This window comes from Chiloscyllium plagiosum, unplaced genomic scaffold (assembly GCF_037043375.1).
Source record: "Chiloscyllium plagiosum isolate Xiang-an unplaced genomic scaffold, Cpla_swu_hap1 HiC_scaffold_39, whole genome shotgun sequence".
Classification (NCBI taxonomy): domain Eukaryota; kingdom Metazoa; phylum Chordata; class Chondrichthyes; order Orectolobiformes; family Hemiscylliidae; genus Chiloscyllium; species Chiloscyllium plagiosum.
In genome coordinates, this window is record NW_028270177.1 from 70,071,012 (window position 1) to 70,092,518 (window position 21,507).

A 21,507-nucleotide genomic window follows, 5' to 3' on the forward strand; every position below is an offset into this window, starting at 1 on the left:
TAGATTAGATTAGATTAGATTAGATTAGATTAGATTAGATTAGATTAGATTAGATTAGATTAATTACGGTATGGAAACAGGACCTTCGGCCCAACATGTCCAATCCGACCCTCTGAACAGCAACCCACCCAGACCCGTTCCCCTACATTTACCCCTTTACCTAATATACGGGCATTGTAGCATGGCCAATTCATCTAACCTGCACATTTTTGGACTGTGGGAGAAAACCAGAGCACGCGGAGGAAGTCCACGCAGGCACGGGGAGAATGTGCAAACTCCATACAGACAGTTGCCTGAGGCGGGGATTAAATGGTGTCGAAATAAAATAGATAAATTCCTGCAATGTATCTTGGAGCTGGAACACACAATCTCCGTTGAGATTTTTGTAGAAGGCAGTGAATATTCTGGATGCGATGGCAAACAATCTGCTATACAAGTTTACCCTTCCTTATGGAATGAGTCTGGGTGGATTGCTCTTCGGAGGGTCGGTGTGGACTTGTTGGGCCGAAGGGAATGTTTCCACATTGGAAGTAATCTAATCTAATCTTATGTATGTACAGCATAATGCGCCAGGTATGTCCTTAGCTTGTTTAAAGGCAATTCAACTTCATTTTGTTGCAATCAATGACTCCATGTAATTTAATTAAACAACTATGTGCAGAAATGAGTTTTTAAGTGGCCGCATGGTTGCCATGCCATTGCAACATGGAACACTAAACCATGAGAACAGGACAAGGTCGTTGAATCCCCTGCGCCTGTTCCAAAATTTAAGAATATCGCAGCTGATTTGTTGCCTAAGTCCGTATATCTGCCCGAATATGTCAAGACCTTTTCTTAGCAAAAGTGTTCCTATCTCAGGTATTAATGTGTAAACAAGGAACTAAACAATATCAACGAGAACAGGGAAGAAGATGGATGTAGCGTTCACAGCATAAACCTTATCAATTCAGTGTTGAGTACAGAAGGCTGTCAAGGGCCAATTTGAATTATAAGATACTGTACTTCGTTCATTGCCTTTGATTCTGTTGAGAATATTTACTCAGACGAGAATGTTTTTCAACCAAGGTAGTTATAGTGGTTTTCAAAATAGGAAATAAAAGATGAAGATTGTGTTCAGATTGAGTCAGGGAGAGTACGGAGGAAAGGCAACATGGTGGGTGGAGGTGATGATGCTCATTTCAATGACCAGTGAAACCACTATGGGACTTCTGGGCCTGAACAATTTTATCACGATGAATGTACTCGTATGGATTAATTATTGGTGAAAAGACCGTAAACCGAATGAAGGATTTAAAACGTCATTCTTGTTTGGAGGCGTGTGCTGTGGGCTAGATCTAAAGATTTTTGAATACTGAACAGGCCTCCACATGAGCAAGATCAGGGAAAATTTCATATCATGCGGAAATGTGAAATTATCCAATTTGTTGGAGAAATTGATGTGCAGTATATTTCTTAAATCATAAAATGTTGCAAAATCCAGATGTAAATAAAACTCAAGAATGTTTCAGTTCAATTATATTTGTTTTCATAATCCTCAGCTTTACTGCATTTTCCGTGCAGCATTTCATTCACTGACTGATTGAAAAGGTATCTCTCAGCCTTGTAGATACTGAATGGTCCAAGCTCTCTACCATGCAGAATCTTCCATAATTGTTTCCCTCTCACTGATGTGAGACTGGGTAGTCTTCAATATCTTCATTTATTTCTAGCACACTTTGTTGAATCTACAATCGATTGTGTCCTCTCCTATTGGACCTTGTCTGTGGCCAATAGGAAATAAGAGAACAATATTATAGCTGATAATTTCCTCCCTCTTCTCCCATATCAGGTAAGATACAGGTTATCCAGATCTGGGTACGTGTCCACTCTTTACTCGATTTGTCCTCACTTTCTGTATCAGTCTGCTTACGGATCACACTGTTGATCTTGGAATACAGCAACTGATTCTCCAAAGTGAAGAATGACACAAAGTACCTGTTTAGCATATTCTCTGTCTCTGTGCGCAGACTGTCTCATTGGAACCTAATAGGACCCATTCTTTCCCATGTTCTCCTCCTTTTTTGATATACCAGTAGAAAATCTTGGGCTTCTTAGTAATCACAACAACTAATGTTTTTTCATGACCCGTTTTGCTTTTCTACTGACTTTCTTAAGTTATGCGCTATACTTCCTGAACTCTTCGAGGAATTTCATTAATCGACTTACTTTATATTGCTTTAAGCTTCTCTTTACTTTGTTATTCCGTTCTGAATATTTTAGACGGCGAAGTTTCTCTGGGCTTATTTTCCAAAACTTGATCTGAGATTGTAACATGTTGGGCCAATACGCTCATGAATTCCATTTTGGGTATTAGCACCACTCCCCCACCACATTCCACACTGTTGTCCTACAACTTTACCGAGAAGTAAATGTACCAACTTGATAGAGTTCTTCGAGGAAGTGAGCAAGTTGTTAGATGAAGGAAGGGCTGTTGATGTCATATACTTTAGTCAGGCGTTTGATAATGTTCCCCGTGGTAGACTAATGGATAAATTAATGTCACATGGTTTGCAGGGTTTTCTAGTTATGTGGATAAAGAATTAGTTGAGCAACAGGAGTCAGAAAGTAGTAGTTGAAGGGAGTTTCTCAAAATGCAGAAGGTTGACCAGTGATGTTTCACAGAGGTCAGTATTGGGGCCACTGTTGTTTGTAATATACATCAATGATCTAGAAGAGGGCACTGTTGGTATGGTTAGCAAGTTTTCAGATGATACATGGATTGGCGAATTAGAAGAAAGCATAAGGGACTGTCAGAGAACAGGAGGATATAGATAGACTGGACAGTTGGGCGAAAAAGTGACAGATGGCTTTCAATCCAAACAAATATGAGGTTATGAATTTAGGCAAGTATAGTTCTAGAATGAATTATACAATGAATGGAAAAGACTTGGCGAAAGTTGATGTGCAGGGAGAGCTGGGAGTGCAGGTCCATTGTATTCTGAAGGTTGCTGCACAGACGGATAGAGTGGTCAAGAAGTCATATGGAAGGCTTGTTTTCATTGGACGGGCTATTGAGTATGAGAGCTGGCAAGTCATGTTGTAATTGTGCAAGACATTGGGTTCGGCCGCATTTAGGATACTGTGTACAGTTATGGTCACCACATTGCCAAAAAAATGTAGAGACTTTGGAGAGGGTGCAGAGAAGATTTACGAAGATGTTGCCTGGAATGGAAGGTGCTAGCTATGAAGCAAGGATGAGAAGGTTAGGTTTATTTTCACTAGAAAAAAGGAGATTGAGGGGTGATCTGATTGAGATTTACAAAATCATGAAAGGTATAGACAGGGTGGACAGAGACAAGCATTTTACAAGGATGAAGGATTCAATAACGAGAGTTCATGCTTTCAAGGTGAGAAGTGGAAAGGCGGCAAGTACTTCACACAGAGGGTGGTGGGCATTTGGAACGCGTTGCCAGCAGAGGTGGTAGAGGCAGGCATGGTAGATTCATTTAAGATGCGTCTGGACAGATGCATATGAAGGTGTGGAGCAAAGGGATACAAATGCTTAGGAATTGGCTGACAGTTTTCGATAGTACATTTGGACCCGGTCGGGCTTGGAGGGCTGAAGGGCCTGTTTCTGGGCTGTAAATTTTCCATATTCTTTGTTCTTTGTACACAGATTACTTTGGTCAGATCATGAGGTATTTGTAATAAACTCTGGCTGCCATGTCCACAAACCATTTACGTTGAAGACCTTTTCTTATAGTTTACTTAACAAATTGAAATGTATGTGCCAGGGTCACTGGTCCTAAAAAGCGATCCCAATCGTGCATGGAACTCCGGTCTGGCTTCATTCCCCATTATGAGGCCCAGCACTGCACCGTTCCTAGTTGTATCTTCTACATATTGACATAAAAAGCTCTCAGCAATATTATGCAAAATATTTGTCCCCTCTTAAAAACACATGACTACCCCAATAATTGTTCGGCATTTAAAATAATTGCCAAGATTGTTGTTATATTTATGGAAATAAAATATAAACTCAGGACAGCACGCTATGATATAAAAATAAAGCATATACATGTTATCTTATACCGAACAGGGAATATGTTGTCTCATTGTCGTGGTGGTCACAATTACATATTCAAGTGAATACATTGACTTTCTAACAATTCAAAAGTTGTTATTCTCTAAACCATTACATATTCACAGTTGACAAACGATTGAACAATAAAGTAGTTAGCATTCTTTCGAATTTATATTTAATTAACCAACTTAATTTCTCATTGAAATGTACAAGTTTTAGCTATTTCCAAATAATTTAGATATAACAATAGTTCGAAATACACTTTGAGCATTAACCTTAATAAATGATTTGTTTTATTAAATTGTCTGTTACAAAGCCAATAAAGATGCCCCAAATGAATCTACTCATTTAACTCCCTTTGGGTTAATATTTAGACAGATAGTAACAGGGTCGTTGAAACTAATTCATGAAAAACTGATAGGACCGAAATCAGAAATATTGCATTTGGAATATATATATCAGAGGTGAGGAACGACTAAATCAGCTGGATGAATTAGCTAAACAGCCATTGAAGAGGGAACAGCACAGAAAGAATCGTTTGCCATATCAAAACTCTAAAATGCGGACATTTTCACATGGGGATGACATATTAGTATTGTTACCAGTGACAGCAGATCCCTTCAAAGGTAGGTTTAGTGATCACTGTCAAATTAAGAAAAGTTGATTGAGGTAAATTATCTGGCAAAGATGCTGGATGGAACAGAAAATGTATCGGGCATGCCTTGTGAATATCTTGAAAACCTATGTCTATGGAGACAGGGAATTATCGAAACAGGTGTTAGATTCCAAACTGAAATACGAGGAATCAAGTCCAGATGTCGAGGATTTCGATGTGCCTCAAATTACGTTAAATAACAAGGAATATCTTGAACAATGGGCTAAGAGCAAAGAACTCGGTTGAAATGTCTCACGCTGCAGTATAAGGACGTATGCAGAAATAAAATGGAAAGACTAATACTACTGTGCATAAAATTCAAGTAGGGAATGCTTTTCCAGAAAACAATGCCCTTACAGTCTTATTCCTTTCACACAGGCCCAGAATGAAAGTGGATGTGATCTCAATGGACACATCATCGAACTGAATCAGATTGAATGGAGGTCGCAGATAGTGTTAATTTCCAAACTTGATGGGACTCAACCATTTTCTGTGGACTATCGGAACATCAACACTGTAACAAATCCGGACTACTATCAAATACTAACATTGTAGCACTGCATACAGAAAGTTGGACAAGCTAGTTACATCACAATGGTTGATTTCCTGCATTTGTATACACAGGTACCTTTATCAGAAGCAGTAGAAGAACTTCCTGCATTTGTAACTACAAATAGCTTGTATCAAGTCAAAGTGTTGGAATGAAGAACACACCAGCCACATTCGAAAGTCTCACAAACAGAGTGGTGGTTAGCTTAAGAAATCGTGTGTTTATCCTGATGATGTGGTGATCTCTAGTTATTCTTTTAAATATCACAGGTTACCGTGGGAAAGGTCTTTGAATGATTTGTAAAAGCAAAACTAGAAATAAACTTAAAGGGAACAGAATTCGTGAAGGAAAAGGTGACGTTCTTTGGACATATATCGGAAATGAATGGATGACCCCAAGGAACGTGTCGATAAAAGCCCTGGAGGGATTTGCACGGCCATACTCGACGAAATAGGTGTCACATTTTTTGGTACAGAACGGATTCTACAGGAAGTTTGTTGCAAACTTCAGTAGCATGGTGACAGCTCCAACAGGTTTATAAAGAAGAACACGAAATGTCTTTGGACTGTATATTGTCAAGAAGCATTGAAGAATTTAAAATCTGCATAACTCACCACATCAGTTCAAATATAATTATATTTGCAGAATTATATTTGCAGATACGTTCTATTTTGCTCAAAAATACACAATCAGGCAGTCAAAAGAAGCAGTCAATATGTAAGAAGTTGCAAATTCTACTTTGGAAATAGAAACAGTCTGAGTCAAGCATGGGATGCAGACACACTCTAAACTCACATTTTAACACATTGTCTGAGCTGAGATGTCACCTTTGGTTATAAACTATTAAGTTATCCGAGAAGGTGACTTAAAAGAGTTTTGGGATTTACATATCAATGTACCGAAAACTGCAACCCATTCTCAAACTCAAATATTTAACAATCCATGTTTATTCAGTGTATCATTTCGTTGCTTGACACTGCACCAGCCATAATACGTCTTGCTATAAATTTTGTGTCTCATGACCTTACCTACCCGATGTAGGACAGCGCTCCGAAAGCTGGTGCTTCCAAATAAACCCGTTGATCTTCAACCCAGTATTGTGTTAGAACTTTCAAGAAAAAAGTATTTCCAATTTCTCTCATTCTTCTGAATCTAAACCTTTCATTGCAGTAATCATTCTAATTACTTATAAAGTTACTGGTATTCTTCGTTGTTATGATTCTGTATATTTGTGCTTTTGTTTGTGAATTTGGGTGTGCAACTGTATATTTATGTGTTGTGAACAATCCCCTGTAATTGCACTGAAACGAAAGATTGAGATGTCATTGCATTCCCATATTTTTTCAGAAAATGTACAACGTTTCCAAGCTGTTTGATGTCAACAAAAATGTAAGAATCTATTTTATTCATCATTTGGGAAAGTGAACAAATGTCCACAGATAGTATACAAGGATGTGCAGGTTAGCTGCATTAATCGGGGTAAATTTAGAGTCATAGATTGGGGGAATGCGTCTGAATGGGATACTCTTTGATCATAGTGTTCAGTGATGCGTGGGTGAGGTGCATTAGTCAGGAATAAATGCAGAGTAATCGGTATGTGGAATGCATCTGGGTGTGTTACTTTGATCATAGTGTTCAAGAATATATAGGTTAGGTGCATTAGTCTGGGGTAAATCCGGAGTAATAGAGGAGGGGAATGGGTCCGGGTGGTTACTCTTCAGAGGATCGGTGAGAACTTGTTGGGCCAAAAGGCCTGTTTCCACACCGTAGGTTTCTATGATTGTGTGAGTTCTACATAAGGAAGGTCTTTGGTGCCATGTTCACGGATGTCACTAAGTTTGCTCAGGGCACAGTGAATATGAAGGGAGGTCAGTCAGAGGCTGTGGTTAACATTAGCAACAATGACATAGAAAGGAAGAGTGACAAGGTCCTGCAAGGAAAGTGCAGGGAGCTCGGCCTAAGTTGAAAAGTAGAATCACTAGCGTTGTAATCTTGCATTACTCCCCGTGCCACGTGGAAGTGAGACAAGAGGAAGACAGTACAGTTTAAAATGCGGCTAAAGAGCTGGTGCGTGAAGATAGTTTCATATTTTTGGATCATTGAGATCTCTTTCACGATAGGTGAGACTAGTACAAATAGGACAGGTTGCACCTTAACTGGAGTGGCACCAACATCATGGTAGGGAGGGTTGATAGTGCAACTTGGGTGGATTTAACCTAATAAAGTAGCAGCCTGGGAAACAAAACATCAGGGCAAAAAAAGGAATAAAAATTCGAGATTGAAAGTTTAAACAGGCACAGCCATTCTAACGACCACTCAGAGGGAAGGAATCATAACAATTTAAAAACGTGAGTTGGAAGTTGGAGTAAATGAGAGGCTCAGTACTTTCGGGGATCGATAAATAATGATGGAGAGTGTGGAAAGTGTAGTGCACATAAAGTATTAAAATGGAAAGAGAGATCTAGGGAACATATTTAAATAATGTGTACCTAAATGCATGCAATATTTGGAATAATATTAATGAGCTGACAGCTCAAACAGAGACAAAAAGAGATAGCCTTATAGGAATTATTGAAACGTGGTTACAGGAAGGTCAGGAGTGGGGATTTAAATATCCAAGGTTCCTCAGTATTCTGAAAATAAGGAAGAGCAGATGGACTTGCTATGTTGGTTAAGTATGATATCAAAGTTGAAACTTTATTGCTGGAACAGCACAGCAGGTCAGGCAGCATCCAAGGAAAAGGAGATTCGACGTTTCGGGCACAGGCCCTTCTTCCTGAAGAAGGGCCTGTGCCCGAAACGTCGAATCTCCTGTTCCCTGGATGCTGCCTGACCTGCTGTGCTGTTCCAGCAATAAAGTTTCAACTTTGATCTCCAGCATCTGCAGACCTCACTTTCTCCTCTAAGTATGATATCAAGGCTATGTCAGAAATGATTGTAACACGAGGGACCAAAATGATTAATCAGCCTGGGACAAAATAACGCACATGGAAAGAAACCGATTGATCGGTGTAATTCCAGCCAACAGCCCACCCCCTCCCCACCCCTCCAAAATTGCTTTCTAAGTAGGGAATAGCATGAACCACGGGATATTGATGGTTTGAGAGAGGAGGGCACCGAAGTAATTATGCGTAACTGGAACGTGCGTAGGGACTGGATTAATCGATTTGGGAATGGTCGCCTCAAAGAATGATTCATTGAATGTACGAGGGATTGTTTCTTAAAGCAACATGTCATGGAACCAACCAGGCAACTGGCTTTTTTAGGTTTAGTGTCATGTAATGAAGAAGGAGTGATAAATGATATTGTAGTCCAGGAAATAGTGACTGCAGCATGCTGACGTTTACATTCGGGTTGAACGAGTGAAGACGGAGTCAAAGACGCAAGTATTAGTGTTGGGTAATGATAATTATAAAGGCCTGAGGAAGGGGTTGCCAAAAACATTAACTGACAGTTCAGTTGAAGAACAGTGGCATAGACTGAGGGATATAGTAAAAGTCGCTCAATTAAAGGATAATCCTGAGTGGAACACGAATTATTAAACAGTGAAAAGGCATTCATGTTTTAACATGGATGTCAATGAAAACGTGAAACTGATGGCCTGGTGGTATTATCACTGACTGCTAATCCGGGTGTCCAAGAAATTTTCTGGGGACCTGGGCTCAAATGCCGCCAGGGCTGATGATGGAAATTAAATTTAATAGAATTCTGGAATTAAGAACAAAATGTTGATAATGAGTCCACTGCTCATTTTTGGAAAAAAAATATGTGATTCCCTAACGTCCTTCAGGGAAGGAAACCGTATCCTGACCTGGTCTGGCCGACGTGTGAGTCCAGACCCACAGCAATTTGTATGACGCTTAACTGCCGTCTGGGCAATCAAGGATGGACAATAAGTGCTGTTTAACCCAGCGATGCCCTTATCCTGTGAATGAATGCAAGCAAACATTTACCCTAAACAAAATCAAAAAAGCTGTTAAACAAAACGAGTAAAAAGCATAAATATTGATACCAAATGCTGTTCCGAGTATATAACATGAAAAAAAATGGTGAAAGCAATATTGGCTTTTTAGAGAACGAACTGGCAGAGCCATCACCAGTACTTCCTTTTTTCACATTGGAAAATAATTTATTCCCAAAATTTTAAGCGACTGCAAAGGACCATCGTGGAAGTAAGATGCCGAGGAAGAAGGCATGAAGTACACTGATTGGATTAAAAACAGGTAAGGCCCTCTGGCCGGATAGCCTGCGCCCTGTGGTATTAAAGGACGTGACGTCAGAGATAGTGGATGTGTCAGTTAGGATATTCAAAAAAAAACCCTTGGATTCTGGAACGTTGCCAATGTTTTGGAAAATTAGTAATCTGGCACTCTTATTCAAAACAGAAGGTAGCTAAAAGGTGGGTAACTATAGACCAGTGAGTTTGACCACTGTACTGGGAAAGTGCTTCTGTCAATCCCAAAGTAGGAAATAACTGAACACTTGGAAGCACAAACATGGATTCACCAGTATCAGCATGGTTTCATGATGGACAGGTTATGTTTGGCAAACTACTGGAGTTCACTGTGAATGTAACCAGCAAAGTGGATAACGAAGATCCAGTCGTATATCTAGATTTAGTATAGAACCAAAAGGCATTTGACAAGGCTGATTTGGAAAGTTAGATCCCAAGGGGTTTTGGGTAGAGTATTGAATGATTGAGAGGATTGGCTGAATTCCAGAAAGCCGAGCATCTGGTTAAATGGTCCTTCTCTGGTGAACTGAAACGAGTGAGGTGCTGCAGGGTTCATCTCTCAGACTTAAGCTATGTGCAATCTATACGAATGACCTGGAAGGAGAGACAGAGTGTAGCAACAACATTTGAAGATGCGACTAAAATAGGTGTTAAAACAGGTTGTGATGAGGAGACAAGGAGGTTACAGATGAATATTGATGGGCTGGGAGTTTGGGACAGCAACAGACAGATAAAGATTAACTTTCAAAAGTGCGAGCTTGTCTGCTTTGGCGGGAAAAAACGTTAAAGTGCAAATGATCAATTAAATAGGAAACGGATTCAAAGTACGTCAGCCATATAGGTTCGAGGCATAGTTTTGCAAAACTTGCAGAAAGTAGATACGCAAGTGAAATATATATTAAGAAATGGAAATAAAAGCCTGACAATTATGCAAAAGAGAAAGTGGATTCAAAGTAGTGTTACTACAATTATCTTATGTTATGATGTGGATGAACCAGTGTTGGATTCGGGCGGATAAAGATTAAAAAATCACACAACACCAGATTCTCGTCCAACAGTCTTATTTCGAAGTACAAGCTTCTGGAGCACTGCTTCTTTGTCAGGAAACTGCCGAAAGCTTGTGCTTAAACTAAACCTGTTGGTCTATAACTGGTGTTGTCTGATTTTTAACATTTTTAAAATTAGATAAGATCTTCGTTCCACATCTCAAGTATTATGTCCAGTTTTGTTCGATTTACTTCAGGAAGGATTTGCTGGCATTGGAGACACATCTGACGCAGCTCATTCGATTGATTCCAGGATTGAAATGTCTGTCGTACGAGGAGCAGTTACTTAGCTTCTGCTTGTACTAGCTGGAGTGAAGAACACTGAGGAAGAATCTGATTGACACAAAGAAAGTATGAAAGATATTCATCAGGTGAGGCAGTTCTCGAACACGTAGTCATAGATATAAAGTGAGAGTAGATAGGCTTAAAGGTCAGATGAGGTGAAACTACTCTCAGAGTATTGTACATTTGTGGAACTCATTACACCAGAGTATCGTGGAGGTAGAATCAATCATTGGATTCAAGATTGAAATAAATATTTTTCTGATGACGATCAGGGTTAGGGCTGTGGGCACAAGCAGACAAATGAGACCAGGGTAAGATTGGCCATGTTCAGATTAAACTTTGCAGTGAGTCGAAGAGATGATTTTCCTATTCCCACTGCTACTTTTCATTTTGTTCTGGTGTTTTTACAAATGTATTTCTTGGGATTTTATTCACCATTGTTTGTTAGGATGTCAGGAGCCAAGAGGTTTGGTTGACGGAAGTGCAGGTTGCTCTGTGTGTCGGGGAAAAGACATTAATGTGGACAAAAGACCGCAGTCAGCCCTTGCTGATTGCCAGAGAAGGTCTGGCAAATGGGTGGACTATCCCTGTTCTTAATTCCTGCTGTTTAGTTGCCATGACTAAATCAAATCGAAACACTATGTCAGACAGATAATCCATAACTAACATGCTGATTTCATAATAAAGGGAGAAATGACCGTTTTGATAAGAAGTAAACATTTGGCAATTCTTTTGAGATTTAATGATTATTTTCTGCAACTGTAGGCTGGGAAATGGGTTACGTGACTCCTAAAGACTTCAACATTGTAGCAACTTGATAGATTTGATACTGAGTACAAAATATCGCATTATCAATTCAATTGGAATGTGGCCATAATCTATATATTTGGAAAAAAATATTTTGAATGTGTTGTGGAAGAATGCAAACTTTAGAATGGTTAGAAATGGAAAATACCAAGTGGATATGATTCTATAAAGAGGTTTAGGTGGGTCTTTGGATCAAAGTTGGGAAAATATGTCTGTGTTGGAGCACGTTGACGGGTTGAATGGAAAAACAGTGTAATTTTTCATGGATAGATTGCAAAACTGAGGCAGAAGAAATGGGGCACCCTGGTCACCAAAGCAAACTGCATTAATGACAAGCTTTTTGGATGGCAAAATAAATGTTGAATTATTTTTAAACCGAATACAATTCGAAGTAGATAAGTTATTTCGAACTTTTACAGATTGATGATGAGACCACTTTCACTTTACAAGTATATCTCCTTGTTATTGAACCTTCGAGTAATCGGAATAGACGTTCTTTGTTCCCCCTGTCTATGCCCCTCGTGCTCTTGAACAGGAAGCCGTCTCAACCCCCTCTGTTTCAAAATCAAATCGAACTTCTACTCAGTTTGAGCACTCTCTTGTCTTGCTACTTCTCAAAAACATCAGCTCGCATTTATCAGTGTTCAATTTAATTAGGCATTGATGTGGCCACCCAAAAAAAAACAGTTTATACCCTCCTGAGCACTGCCAGCTCACAGTGAGCCACACAGCGAATCTTTGTGTCAACCATACCATTGTTTATCAATACACCCAAACTCCATCTGTCGCGTTCACATCATCATCATTTATGAAGCTCATAAATAAGCCTTGATTTTCTTCCTGTGCTTTAGATGTTATTCACAGAAGAAGAATTGAGAATGTATGTTTCTTGTTCTTCATTTGTTGGTGAATTTACAGCGTGATGCAGTTGAGGTCTTTTTCTGAGGAAGCCACAAATTCTATATTGGACATGGAGCTGAATTCCCTTTTTATTCTTTGCCCTTCGGTATGCTTTATTCATATGGCTTGTGTGCAATTAATATTATACGAGGTTTAGGTGCCTTGCACTGCAACATTTGAAATTTACGTGAACCTGAATATAGTTCTTTGTAACACTCCCTGCAATATTTAGAGCTGACGAATTTTTCGTGAGCAGTGATGCGCATATTCTTATAAGTTTGTTTGAAAGAGCTATAGTTACAAGGATAAAGATTCTGTTAAATTCTACATTATAGACACAGGATAAGAGATCAATCGATGTCATTAAGTCTACCTTGAATTGGAAGCAATTTTGAGAATATACGCCCACTGTTGTCCATATTGTATAAGAAGATGTATTAAAAGTATTCAGAGACCATTATGGATTTTACAGCAGCTCCTCAGATAGCAGGCATAGTTAAAGATTTATTATAATCGTATTTATTACAGTTAATATAGTCATTGTAGTTTATTAATATAAGATTATTTTTCCATGTTGTTTTATTAACATGCAGAAACAGAACAGAAAAAGCCATTCAAACAAAAAAAATGATATTTGTTTTCAAATAATTTGTTTTTTATCGAGCTTTCTCAGGGTGATCTACAATGAATTTAGAAAAGTCTGTAGAATATATATTTTTAAAGTTTATTTTTCTTGACACTGCAAAAGCTTTTCGTTTCGAAAAACCAATCTTTTTTTACGTAGAAAGCTGTGCTTTAATTCTGGAGGGTCCTACATGTGTTCAGCGCTGTAGAAAATATTCTTCATTGTATTATTTACTGAAGAGGAATCTTCTTCATCATTTAATTCCCTAAATGCCTGATTTTGTTTAATTATATACGTTTGATATATACACATACATGTATTCATATTTTTCCATTTGAACATTATTCCCTGTAGGTAATGAAAGCCAACAAATCGTGTTATGCCTTTATACATACCTTTATGAAGGCTATATCTAGACAGGGTAGTCTAGAATATTTATAAAAATGTATTATCCAGCAAAATCAGTCGGATTGATGGGTGACTGTCATGAAAGATAAGAAATTAGTTCAAAAGTCTCAGGTGAATATTTCTAAATCAAATAAATGTTCAATTCTTGGAACTTTTGAAAGGGTTAGAGTCTCCGTAGGAAATGGAAGATTGGTCAGTTCTTGGGGACTGGGAACGCTTCTTATATTAATCAGCATTTGACAATATTTAGTATACTTATTGCTACAGGCACTCTCCTGTCAGAGCCATAACTAGGAGACTCTGTGGCAGTGAGGTTAAACTCAGGCTGGTATGTGACGTCTCTCGTGCAAGGATTAAGAACTGAACATTTCGAAAAATTTCAAGCATGTTGTAAAAGGTGAGATTGAGAAGCTGTAAATTATTGTAATGTTGGTCGGGAGTGGCATTTCCAGGGAAAGGGTTAAAGCAATACAGACTGAATTTAAAAGGTGAGGCAGAAGATTAAAAAATAAACACTAGAAATAGCAATTTCTGTTGTATCCTGAATGAAAAACTCAACTGGGATAGCAAAACAAAAAGGTTAAAGGAGAAAAATCAATGGCTGAAGAGCTGGTGGGTTGTTCAGAGATTTAGGTTTTCGGGAAATTGGAATGTGTTTTGGATACAAAATACCTGTCCACAAAGTACTGGTCTAATCTAAAGCGAAAGGCAGGGCGATTTGCTCACTCGATGTCGGGAGACATTATATTGTTTGAGATGGGAAATGGGGGTATCCTAAGTAGCAGTGTAAACGGTAGGATGGATGGAAAAGGTTATAAATGTGATGAGAGCACACCAGTTAGATAAGAAAGATGAGAGAGACAGAATATACAATAATTCTGAATAGTATTCATTTCAATGCGATGCGTCTTACTTGGAAAGCTGATGAACTCAGCATGTTTATGAACATGCGATTGCGACATCCTGGCTGCTCCAGAAACTTGGTTGAGATATGCTCAAGACGAGCATTCCATTGTTAGGTGCTGTAGCAAGGGTAGAAAATGAGACATGGGGTTGGATCCTTACATTTTAGATGAAGAAATAAATTAACTGTAACTAAGAAAGGTAATTCTAAAAAGAAATTCAGAAACAAATTATGTCAGGATTTCTCAGATATTTGTAAGCATAAAAATATTGGAATAACGTGCAATTTTAATATTTCAAACATTGACTTGGACTACCATAGTGTTGAAGGTTTGGTTAGTGAAAAATTTGTCAAATGTGTAAAATAATTTCTTTGCAATCAATGCGTGCTTGTCCCTACGAGAGACGGAACAAATTTAGAACTTCCTTTACGCAATAGACAGGTTTGGTGGTTGAAGTAAATGTGGGTGAACAATTTTAATGGTATGAGACGAAGACTTTCAACTTTTGGTTGAGTAGACAGTTAACAATCTGACAAGTAGATGTGTTCAACAGTGTGCCGACAAGTGTTTAGAGGGTATAGATTTCGTAGTAGACTGAAGGGTGAGTCTGGCAAATTAAGGAATAATTGATGAATTAAGTTAGTGAGCTTCTACTCAAACACAAGAGAATCTTATTCTGGATATAGACAATGTGTTTCAATTAAATCTCTTCATTATTATAAATAATTTGGTCCATTCGTAAGAAGGAAATCGGGAAGGCAAAAAGTGGATATGGGATAACATTGATAGATAGAGCTAAGTATTATCCAAAGTGATTCTACAACTCATTGAAGAGCAATAGAGCACCGAAGGAGAGGGTAAGATCTCTAAAAGATCAAGGAGGACATCTTTGTGTTGAACACCAGGAGATGATGAACAAATCTTCCTTTTCCGTTGCATCAGACAGCGTGAAATACACCCTATTGACTGTACTTCGTATTTATCGAGATTGAACTTGAAATTGCATTTATCAGATCATTGACCCTTTTGATCAAGAGAATTTTGCAATCTTAGAAAATCTTCTTCACTGTCAATGTGCCAACAATTTTGGTGTCATCGGCAAACTCACTTACCTCTCTTCTATATTCTCATCCAAATCATTTATTTGATAACCCTGGAAAAATGTCTGTGGAGCACGTCTGGTCACAGACCTCCAGACCGAAAAGCAATACTCCAGCATACTCTCTGTCTCCTGCCTATACACAATTGAAAATACTGGAGAGAAACTCGGCAGTTCTGACAGCATCGGAGCAGAGGGGAATGGAACTAACTTTTCGGAGTCCAATATGACTTGTTCAGAACAGGTTCATATCAGGCTCAATATGTGAACATTGTTTTTCTTTCTTCAGATCTTGCCTCACCTGTTGAATGTCTTCACTATTTAGAGCGTGCATTTCAAATTTCCATTATCTCTAATATTATGCCTTTCATGACGGGGCTAGATATTGAACATAGTTATATTTGGACAATGTGCTCCATTCCTGTTGCCATCACATGTACTGGTGACTTTTGTGTTACACTGGAGACTGTTTCTTCTTTAAGTTCAAAAAATATATTTTTCCCAATATCTTCTTAAATACGTGAATCTCAGCAAATTCATTTTGATTTAAGGTGCATTTTAGAGACAGCTAAACTTTGTCAAACAACAAGAATGGACTATTGATGAAATCTCTATGTCCTTTCTGAATAGGCTTGTCCACTAAGGCTCTGAAAACTTTTAATACATTTTTTTCAGAATAATTACAGCAAAGATGTTGGTCGCAAAGCCCATCATCTGTGTACCAGATCAGAAAGAGTTACATTCCAATGGTTACTGCGTTGTAATTCCTTGTACCCCTACACATTTTCTTATCTGCGTCTCTTTTTATTTCTGAATATCCTGTCCAGATGGAAACAAACCTATCAACTTGTATCACCTGTCATTAAACAGTCTGTGCAAAACACAATTGCCCTATTCCATCCAAATTGCCTCTCAGAATCCATCTCCCAAATGTCATCTGTTCCTTTGGTCTCCATTTCAATTCATTCTGTTTATCTGAACAAGTGATAGTTGAATACTCGTGACTGCGAGATATTACTATTCTCCCCTCAAGTCTCCAGAGGCACTGGCATCGCTATTTTCTGTGTCCGAGACAATGTCATATTCATTCTGTTGCCGAGTCATTAATCAATGGATTTTAATGAACCAGGTTATCGTCAACATCACATTTGGCTTTGGACTGAAGTCAAATAAATGGAAGTCTCACTGCTTTAAAGCCAATAAATCGAATTAACATATTTGAAATTCATATAAAAATTGATGAAGCGTATTGTGTGTTGAAGATACATAATTTCCTAATTAAAACAACGAGAGGGATGTTCAGATAAATCCATACTTCCTTTGTCACGTCAAGACAAATATGCCAACTCGTAATCTGTTGATGGGTGCCTGTTCTGAGAAGAGATCAGCACAGTAAGAACATCTTGATTTTGGTATTTTTTGGGGTGAGGGAGGGTTCAGACGTGTTACAGCATTGTACATGGACGACACAGAGCAATAATCTAGCCTGTGGTAAGAAAACATGCATCATCCCCCCTTACAATTAAATTCACAAGATAATTGACGATAGGAGATGAGACCAATCACCAGAGATGTCAACATCCAATCCAATTCAGTTATTAGTGTGAACTGAAAGTCCATGCTGGAAGGAGTTAGCAGGAACTGTTTGTTCCGTGACTGTGATCAACATCAGTCTCCATGGATTCCAATTGTGTCATTGGAGATTTTCCTTCTCTTATTTATAAGTGGTTTCTTGCAATGTGTCATCCGATTGTCGCAGCAGATGCATCACCTCCAAAACTAACAGGGATCAGCAGCTGCAGAGACAAGTGGAAGAATGTTCAAAATCTGAGAATATTAGAGTGGAGCTTCACAACAATGGACAGGAGTTTATCCTTAGGTCTTTCCTGGATTTCTGCCCTTTGGGCAACATTGCCATGGCGAATATACTCTTTACTGCTGATTATTCAGGCGGGTTACTATCCCATTCTCGCTATTGTTGGTGTTCCTGGTAAGTCTCTCTGTCGCTATCCATTTATTAATCCAATAAACCAAGGTGAACCTCATTGCTTATTTCTATTGCATTTGTAAAGAAGGAAACTATTGATTTCACTTTTAATTACAAACTCATTCATTACCTGCATATTTAAGACCTGCCCCTCCACCAGACAAACATGTGACAAAAAGAATGTTCACAATCCCGAGATCGCTTTTTGCCCTGAATTGGTTGATGTCTCGATACTCCTTCCATTGCCAAACCTCTCCACTACCGGATTCGTAATTTCCCCAAATCTCGACCACTGTGTCCGTGTTGTTGCAAAATAAACGACTATCTATGCCTTGGTAAAATTCAGACTTTACGGTTCCAACTCCCTTCTAAGCACTTTTTCAGTTGCAAATATTTCGATCACTATCCTTATTCTTGTCTCGAAAGTATTTTCATGATTGGGGTACTGTGTCAAAGTAATAATGTTGCCGGAAATATAATGCAGAACCATTCAAACCATTTTTAAACTTATTATACGAAAGGCCATGCATTACGTGCGACCAAAGATGATGTCAGAACTTCAATTCAATTGACAGGAAATGGAAATAAAATTGAATTTCTCCAATGTCAATGATAGAACTAACAGCATATAAGTTTTTCTATTTCACTGATGTCCTTGGGTAAATAAATCTAACATTATTACCTGGTTGGGATTAAGAGTGACTTCAGGACAACGACAATATGCTTTCCTCTGTGCTACTTTAAGGAGTGGCCTCAATAATGTGCGTTTCGTGAGCACGACAAATGAATATCCTTGCCAGGCATCCTATGTAATGGCAAAATCAAAGGTAAAGTAAAACAAATAATGATGCTAGAGATCGAAAATTAAAAAAAACATGAGGAAGTACCAGAGAAACCGAGGAGTTTAGGCAACATCGGCTCGAGAGAGAAACATAATTGGCATTTCGAGTCGAATGTCCAGACGTGAGAACTGAACACAGCTGGGGAATAGTGAGATTGATGCTGTTGACAGGAACGTCTATTGTGGAGGGAAGAAGACGTGAGTTGAACAGAGAGAGAAAGATAAAGATAGAAAAAAAAACAACATCACTGTTGATGATCATGTGGAATGGAAATAGAAAACAAAATTAATGTTATTTGTTGTGGTTCTGTTCGCCGAGCTGGAAATTTGTCTTACAAACGTTTCGTCCCCTGTCTAGGTGACATTCTCAGTGCTTGGGAGCCTCCTGTGAAGCGCTTCTGTGATGTTTCCTCCGGCATTTATAGTGGCCTGTCTCTGCCACTTCCGATTCTCAGTTTCAGCTGCTCGCTGTAGTGGCCGGTATATTGGGTCTAGGTCGATGTGTTTGTTGATAGCGTTTGTGGATGAATGCCATGCCTCTAGGAATTCCCTGGCTGTTCTCTGTTTGGCTTGCCCTATAATGGTAGTTTTGTCCCAATCGAATTCATGTTGCTTGTCATCTGCGTGTGTGGCTACTAAGGATCGCTGGTCGTGTGGTTTCGTGGCTAGTTGATGTTCATGGATGCGGATCGTTAGCTGTCTTCCTGTTTGTCCTATGTAGTGTATGTGCAGTCCGTGCATGGGATTTTGTACACTACATTAGTTTTGCTCATGTTGGGTATCGGGTCCTTCGTTGTCTGAGAGTGAGTTGTTGTCTGAGAGTGGCTGTTGGTTTGCGTACTGTTATACGTTCTAGTGGTCGCAGTAGTCTGGCTGTCAGTTCGGAGATGTTCCTGGTGTACGGTAGTGTGCCTAGTCCTTTGGGTCTCGGCATGTCCTCGTTCCGTTGTCTTTCCCTTAGGCATCTGTTGATGAAATTGCGTCGGTATCCGTTTTTGGCGAATACCTTGTATTCCTCTTGTTACTCTTCCTCTTTTTGCAGTTCTGGTGTGCTGCAGTATGTTGTGGCCCTTTTGAATAGTGTCCTGATGCAACTTCGTTTGTGTGTGTTGGGATGGTTGCTTTCATAGTTCAGGACTTGGTCTGTGTATGTGTCTTTCCTGTATACTTTGGTGGTGATTTTTCCATTACGTGTTCTCTGTACCATCACGTCTAGGAATGGGAGTTGATTATCCTTTTCTTCTTCTCTCGTGAATTGGATTCCTGTGAGTGTGGGGTTGATGATCTGGTGTGTTTTCTCTATTTCTGTATTTTAAATGATTACAAAGGTGTCATCAATATATCTGACCCAGAGTTTGGGATGAATTTGTGGTCAGACTGTTTGTTCAAACCTTTGCATTACTGCTTCTGCTGTGAGTTCAGAGATCGGTGAGCCCATGGGTGTTCCGTTGATTTGTTCGTATATCTGGATGTTGGATGTGAAGTGTGTTGTGAGGCACAAGTCTCGTAGTTTAACTATGCAGTCTTTGTTGATAGGTTCAACGTCCAGTTGTCTGTTCTGTATGTCCAGCAGGTTGGCTATTGTTTCTCTGGCTAGGGTTCTGTCAATAGAGGTGAACAGTGCCGTTACATCGAATGAGACCATAGTTTCTTCCTTGTCTATGTGTATATTTCTGATGATGTCCAAGAATTCCTGTGTTGATTGTACAGATTGTCAGGATCCGCTGATCAGGTGTTTCAGTTTCTGCTGTAGTTATTTCGCCAGTTTGTGTGATGGTGTCCCTGGTAGTGATACTATGGGTCTGAGTGGGATGTCTGGTTAGTGCACTTTCGGTAGTCCATAGAATTTGGGGGTGTTGTTGTTTTCTGGTTTCATTCTTTATAGGTCAGATCTGGTTATCTGTCCGTTTTTTGTAGATTTCTCAGTGTGTTCTTTATCCTATTGGTGAGCTGTGGGGTGGGGGCAAACTCCCACTTTTGGTAGGTGTTGGTATCTGCAAGTAGTTGCTGTGATTTTTAGATGTACTCTGCTTTGTCCAGGATGACTGTTATTCTGACTTTGTCTGCTGGTAGTATTATTATGTTCTTATCGTTTCTTAGTGATTTTAGTGCTTCCCTCTCCTTGGTATTGAGGTTGTGTCTTTGTCTTTTTCTTGTTACCAGAGGTACGAGACTTTGTCTCACTGTTTGTTGTGTCTCTTCTGTCAGTCCATTGTTCCTGAGTGTGCATTCTAGTGCTGCTAAGATGTCTGCTGTCTTGGCGTCCCTGTGGTTATAGTTGAGTCCCTTGGCCAGTATTGTTCTTTCCGTGTCTGTGAGCTGTCTGTGGGAGAGGTGCTTAAAATCCCATGCAAGGACTGCACAAAACACTACATAGGACAAACAGGAAGACAGCTAACGATCCGCATCCATGAACATTAACTAGCCACGAAAAGACACGACCAGCTATCCTTAGTAGCCACACACGCACATGACAAGCAACATGAATTCGATTGCGACAAAACTACCATTATAGGTAAAGCCAAACAGAGAACAGCCAGGGAATTCCGAGAGACATGGGACTCATACACAAACGCTATCAACAAACACATCGACCGAGACCCAATATACCAGCCACTGCAGCGAGCAGCTGAAACTGACAACCGGAAACGGAAGAGACAGGCCATTATAAATGCCGGAGGAAACATCACAGAAGCGCTTCACAGGAGGCTCCCAAGCACTGATGATGTCACCTAGACAGGGGACGAAACGTTTGCGAGACAAATTTCCAGTTCGGCGAACAGAACCACAACAACGACCTCCCGAGCTACAAATCTTCTCACAAACTTTGAATTAGTGTTATTTATTTTTCTCTTGTCCCCATATTCGGAAATATTATGTCGGGTATACATCAAAGTTCCTGTTTAAATGGAGTTATGTACCTTTATCTTTCTTCCCTGAGTGTGATGATCTTCTTTTCTTCCTTCATGGGATTCTGGGCCAGCACTTAATTCCCTTTCCTCATTGTCCTTGAGAAGGTGTTGTTGAATTGCCTTCCCAAACCACTGCAGTCTGTGGGCTGTCAGTAGTCAGTGCTTATGTCTGTCTGGTTTCATTTCTTTG

At 39.3% G+C, this 21,507-nt stretch overlaps 1 pseudogene; it reads right to left on the reverse strand.

Moving 5' to 3' along the window:
• LOC148138756 (uncharacterized) overlaps positions 1 to 21,507 on the reverse strand; it is a 44,312-nt pseudogene that overhangs the window by 12,968 nt on the left and 9,837 nt on the right.